This window comes from Triticum dicoccoides, chromosome 6B (assembly GCF_002162155.2).
Source record: "Triticum dicoccoides isolate Atlit2015 ecotype Zavitan chromosome 6B, WEW_v2.0, whole genome shotgun sequence".
In the NCBI taxonomy this organism is placed as follows: Eukaryota; Viridiplantae; Streptophyta; class Magnoliopsida; order Poales; family Poaceae; genus Triticum; species Triticum dicoccoides.
Window position 1 is genome coordinate 217,423,980 of NC_041391.1, and position 6,062 is coordinate 217,430,041.

Sequence of the window (6,062 nt, forward strand, 5' to 3'; positions counted from 1 at the left end):
GCCCCCCAAGTTAGGTGGGTGCGCCCCCTCCCCAAACCCTAGGCGCCTTGGGCCCTTGTGGGGGGGGGGGCGCACCAGCCCACCTGGGGCTGGCCCCCTCCCACACTTGGCCCATGCTGCCCTTCGGGGATGGTGGCCCCACTTGGTGGACCCCCGGGACCCTCCCGGTGGTCCCGGTACATTACCGATAAAACCCGAAACTTTTCCGGTGACCAAAATAGGACTTCCCATATATAAATCTTCACCTCCGGACCATTCCGGAACTCCTCGTGACGTCTGGGATCTGATCCGGGACTCCTAACAACATTCGGTAACCACATACAAACTTCCTTTATAACCCTAGCATCATCGAACCTTAAGTGTGTAGACCCTACGGGTTCGGGAACCATGCAGACATGACCGAGACGTTCTCCGGTCAATAACCAATAGCGGGATCTGGATACCCATGTTGGATCCCACATGTTCCACGATGATCTCATCGGATGAACCACGATGTCGAGGATTCGATCAATCCCGTATACAATTCCCTTTGTCTAGCGGTATTGTATTTGCCCGAGATACGATTGTCGATATGCCGATACCTTGTTCAATCTCATTACCGGCAAGTCTCTTTACTCGTTCCGTAACACATCATCCCGTGATCAACCCCTTGGTCACATTGTGCACATTATGACGATGTCCTACCGAGTGGGCCCAGAGATACCTCTCCGTTTACACAGAGTGACAAATCCCAGTCTCAATTCGTGCCAACCCAACAGACACTTTCAGAGACACCCATAGTGCACCTTTATAGCCACCCAGTTACGTTGTGACGTTTCGTGCACCCAAAGCATTCCTACGGTATCCGGGAGTTGCACAATCTCATGGTCTAAGGAAATGATACTTGACATTTAGAAAAGCTTTAGCATACGAACTACGATCTTTGTGCTAGGCTTAGGATTGGGTCTTGTCCATCACATCATTCTCCTAGTGATGTGATCCCGTTATCAACGACATCCAATGTCTATGGTCAGGAAACCGTAACCATCTATTGATCAATGAGCTAGTCAACTAGAGGCTTACTAGGGACATGGTGTTGTCTATGTACCCACACATGTATCTGAGTTTCCTTTCAGTACAATTATAGCATGGATAATAAACGATTATAATGAACAAGGAAATATAATAATAAATAATTTATTATTGCCTCTAGGACATATTTCCAACAACCACAACATGTCCCTGTTGAGCCTCTAGTTGACTAGCTCGTTGATCAATTGATGGTTAGAGTTTCCTGACCATAGACATTGAATGTCATTGATAACGGGATCACATCATTGGGAGAATGATGTGATGGACAAGACCCAATCCTAAGCATAGCACAAGATCGTGTAGTTCATTTGCTAGAGCTTTTCTAATGTCAAGTATCATTTCCTTAGACCATGAGATCGTGTAACTCCCGGATACCGTAGGAGTGCTTTGGGTGTACCAAACGTCACAACATAACTGGGTGGCTATAAAGGTGTACTACAGGTATCTTCGAAAGTGTCTGTTGGGTTGACATGGATCGAGACTGGGATTTGTCACTCCGTATGACGGAGAGGTATCTCTGGGCCCACTCGGTAATGCATCATCATAATGAGCTCAATGTGACCAAGTGGTTGGTCACGGGATCATGCATTACGGAATGATAAAGTGACTTGCCAGAAACGAGATTGAACGAGGTATTGGGATACCGACGATCGAGTCTCGGGCAAGTAACGTACCCTGTGACAAAGGGAATTGTATACGTGATTACTTGAATCCTCGACATCGTGGTTCATCTGATGAGATCATCGTGGAACATGTGGGAGCCAACATGGGTATCCAGATCCCGCTGTTGGTTATTGGTCGGAGAGCTGTCTCGGTCATGTCTGCGTGATTCCCGAACCCGTAGGTCTACACACTTAAGGTTCAGTGACTCTAGGGTTATTAGGAAGACTTGTATGTGATTACCGAATGTTATTCGGAGTCCCGGATGAGATCCCGGACGTCACGAGGAGTTCCGGAATGGTCCGGAGGTGAAGATTTATATATGGGAAGTTGTAATACAGTTACCGGAAAAGTTCGGGGGCATACCGGTATTGTACCGGGGCCACCGGAAGGGTTCCGGGGGTCCACCGGGAGGGGCCACCTCTCCCGGAGGGCCTCACGGGCCGTAGAGGGAAGGGAACCAGACCTTAGAGGGCTGGGCGCATCCCCCCTTGGGCCCATGCACCTAGGGTTGGGGGGGAAACCCTAAGGGGGGCGCCCCCTTGCTTGGGGGGCAAGTGCCCCCCTTGGCCCCCCCCTCTAGATCTCATCTAGAGGGGGCCGGACCCCTACCTCCTCCCCCTATAAATAGAGGGGAGAGGGGAGGGCTGCATACACACCTCCAAGGCGCAGCCCCTCCCCTCCCCAACACCTCTCCTCCTCCGCTGAAGCTTGGCGAAGCCCTGCCGGAGTACTGCCTCTCCATCACCACCACGTCGTCGTGCTGCTGCTGGAGGTATCTTCCTCAACCTCTCCCTCCTCCTTTATGGATCAAGGCATGGGAGATGTCTCCGCTCTGTACATGTGTTGAACGCGGAGGTGCCGTCTGTTCGGCGCTAGGATCATCGGTGATTTGGATCACGACGAGTACGACTCCATCAATCCCGTTCTCTTGAAAGCTTACGCTCGCGATCTACAAGGGTATGTAGATGCACTCCTCTCTCTCGTTGCTAGATGACTCCATAGATTGATCTTGGTGATGCGTAGAAAATTTTAAATTTCTGCTATGATCCCCAACAGTGGTATCAGAGCCAGGTTTATGCATAGTTTCTATGCACGAGTAGAACACAATTTTGTTGTGGGCGTAGATTTTGTCAATGTACTTGCCACTACTAGTCTTATCTTGTTTCGGCGGTATCATGGGATGAAGCGGCCCGGACCGACCTTACACGTACGCTTACGTGAGACAGGTTCCACCGACTGACATGCACTAGTTGCGTAAGGTGGCTCGCGGGTGTCTGTCTCTCCCACCTTAGTCGGATCGGATTTGATGAAAAGGGTCCTTATGAAGGGTAAATAGAAATTGGCATATCACGTTATGGTTTTGACGTAGGTAAGAAACTTTCTTGCTAGAACCCTATTGCAGCCATGTAAAAACATGCAACAACAATTAGAGGACGTCTAACTTGTTTTTGCAGCATATGCCTTGTGATGTGATATGGACAAAAAGGATGTGATGAATGATATATATGTGATGTATGAGATTGATCATGTTCTTGTAATAGGAATCACGACTTGCATGTCGATGAGTATGACAACCGGCAGGAGCCATTGGAGTTGTCTTAATTATTGTATGACCTGCGTGTCATTGAATAACGCCATGTAATTACTTTACTTTATTGCTAAACCGTTAGCCATAGTAGTAGAAGTAATCATTGGCGTGACAACTTCATGAAGACACGATGATGGAGATCATGGTGTCATGCCGGTGACGATGATGATCATGGCGCCCCAAAGATGGAGATCAAAAGGAGCAAAATGATATTGGCCATATCATGTCACTATTTGATTGCATGTGATGTTTATCATGTTTTTGCATCTTATTTGCTTAGAACGACGGTAGTAAATAAGATGATCCATCATAATAATTTCAAGAAAGTGTTCCCCCTAACTGTGCGCCATTGCGAAAGTTCGTTGTTTCGAAGCACCACGTGATGATCGGGTGTGATAGATTCTAACGTTCACATACAACGGGTGTAAGATAGATTTACACATGCAAAAACACTTAGGTTGACTTGACGAGCATAGCATGTACAGACATGGCCTCGGAACACAAGAGACCGAAAGGTCGAACATGAGTCGTATAGAAGATACGATCAACATGAAGATGTTCACCGATGGTGACTAGTCCGTCTCACGTGATGATCGGACACGGCCTAGTTGACTTCGATCATGGATCACTTAGATGACTAGAGGGATGTCTATCTGAGTGGGAGTTCATTAAATAATTTGATTAGATGAACTTAATTATCATGAACTTAGTCTAAAACTTTTGCAATATGTCTTGTAGATCAAATGGCCCACGCTAATGTTGCCCTCAACTTCAACGCGTTCCTAGAGAAAACCAAGCTGAAAGACGATGGCAGCAACTATACGGACTGGGTCCGGAACTTGAGGATCATCCTCATAGATGCCAAAAGAGCAGATGTCCTAGATGCACCGCTATATGAAGCACCCGTTTTCCCAGCAACTCAAGACGTTATGAACGCCTGGCAGTCGCGTAGTGATGATTACTCCCTGGTTCAGTGCGGCATGCTTTACAGCTTATAACCGGGGCTCCAAAAGCGTTTTGAGCAGCACGGAGTATATGAGATGTTCCAAGAGCTGAAAATGGTTTTCCAAGCTCATGCCCGGGTCGAGAGATATGAAGTCTCCGACAAGTTCTATAGTTGTAAGATGGAGGAGAATAGTTCTGTCAGTGAGCACATACTCAAAATGTCTGGGTTGCACAACCGCTTGTCTCAGCTGGGAGTTAACCTCCCGGATGACGTGGTCATTGACAGAATCCTTCAGTCACTCCCACCTAGCTACAAGAGCTTTGTGATGAACTACAATATGCAGGGGATGGTGAAAACTATTCCTGAGGTATTTTCAATGCTGAAATCAGCGGAAGTAGAAATCAAAAAGAAACATCAAGTGTTGATGGTCAATAAAACCACTAGTTTCAAGAAAGGCAAGGGTAAGAAGAACTTCAAGAAGGACGGCAACGGAGTTGCCGCGCCCGGTAAGCCAGTTGCCGCGCCCGGTAAGCCAGTTGCCGGGAAGAAGCCAAAGCATGGACCCAAACCTGAGACTGAGTGCTCTTATTGCAAGGGAAGCGGACACTGGAAGTGGAACTGCCCCAAGTACTTAGAGGACAAGAAGGCTGGCAACACCAAAGGTATATGTGATATACATGTAATTGATGTGTACCTTACCAGTACTCGTAGTAGCTCCTGGGTATTTGATACCGGTGAGGTTGCTCATATTTGTAACTCAAAACAGGAGCTGCGGAATAAGCGGAGACTGGCGAAGGACGAGGTGATGATGCGCGTCGGGAATGGTTCCAAGGTCGATGTGATCGCCGTCGGCACGCTACCTCTACATTTACCTACGGGATTAGTTTTAAACCTCAATAATTGTTATTTAGTGCCAGCTTTGAGCATGAACATTGTATCTGGATCTCATTTAATATGATATGGCTACTCATTTAAATCCGAGAATAATGGTTGTTCTATTTATATGAAAGATATGTTTTATGGTCATGCCCCACTAGTCAATGGTTTATTCTTAATGAATCTCGAACGTGATGTTGAATCCAAAAAGATGTAAGATTGATAATGATAGTCCCACATATCTGTGGCACTGCTGCCTTGGTCACATTGGTGTCAAATGCATGAATAAGCTCCATGCAGATGGACTTTTGGAGTCTCTTGATTTCGAATCATTTGACACGTGCGAACCATGCCTCATGGGCAAAATGACCAAGACTCCATTCTCCGGAACAATGGAGCGAGCAACCAACTTGTGGGAAATTATACATACTGATGTGTGCGGTCCAATGAGCGTTGAGGCTCGCGGTGGCTATCGTTACGTTCTCACCCTCACTGATGACTTAAGTAGATATGGGTATGTCTACTTAATGAAACACAAGTCTGAGACCTTTGAAAAGTTCAAGGAATTTCAGAATGAGGTAGAAAATCAATGTGATAGAAAAATAAAGTTCTTACGATCAGATCGTGGGGGAGAATATTTAAGTCACAAGTTCGGTACGCACTTAAGGAAATGTGGAATCGTTTCACAACTCACGCCGCCTGGAACACCTCAGTGTAGCGGTGTGTCCGTACGTCGTAATCGCACTCTATTGGATATGGTGCGGTCTATGATGTCTCTTACCGATTTACCATTATCATTTTGGGGATATGCTTTAGAGACAACTACATTCACTTTAAATTGGTCACCGTCTAAATCCGTTGATACGACACCATATGAATTATGGTTTGGAAAGAAACCTAAGTTGTCGTTTCTAAAAG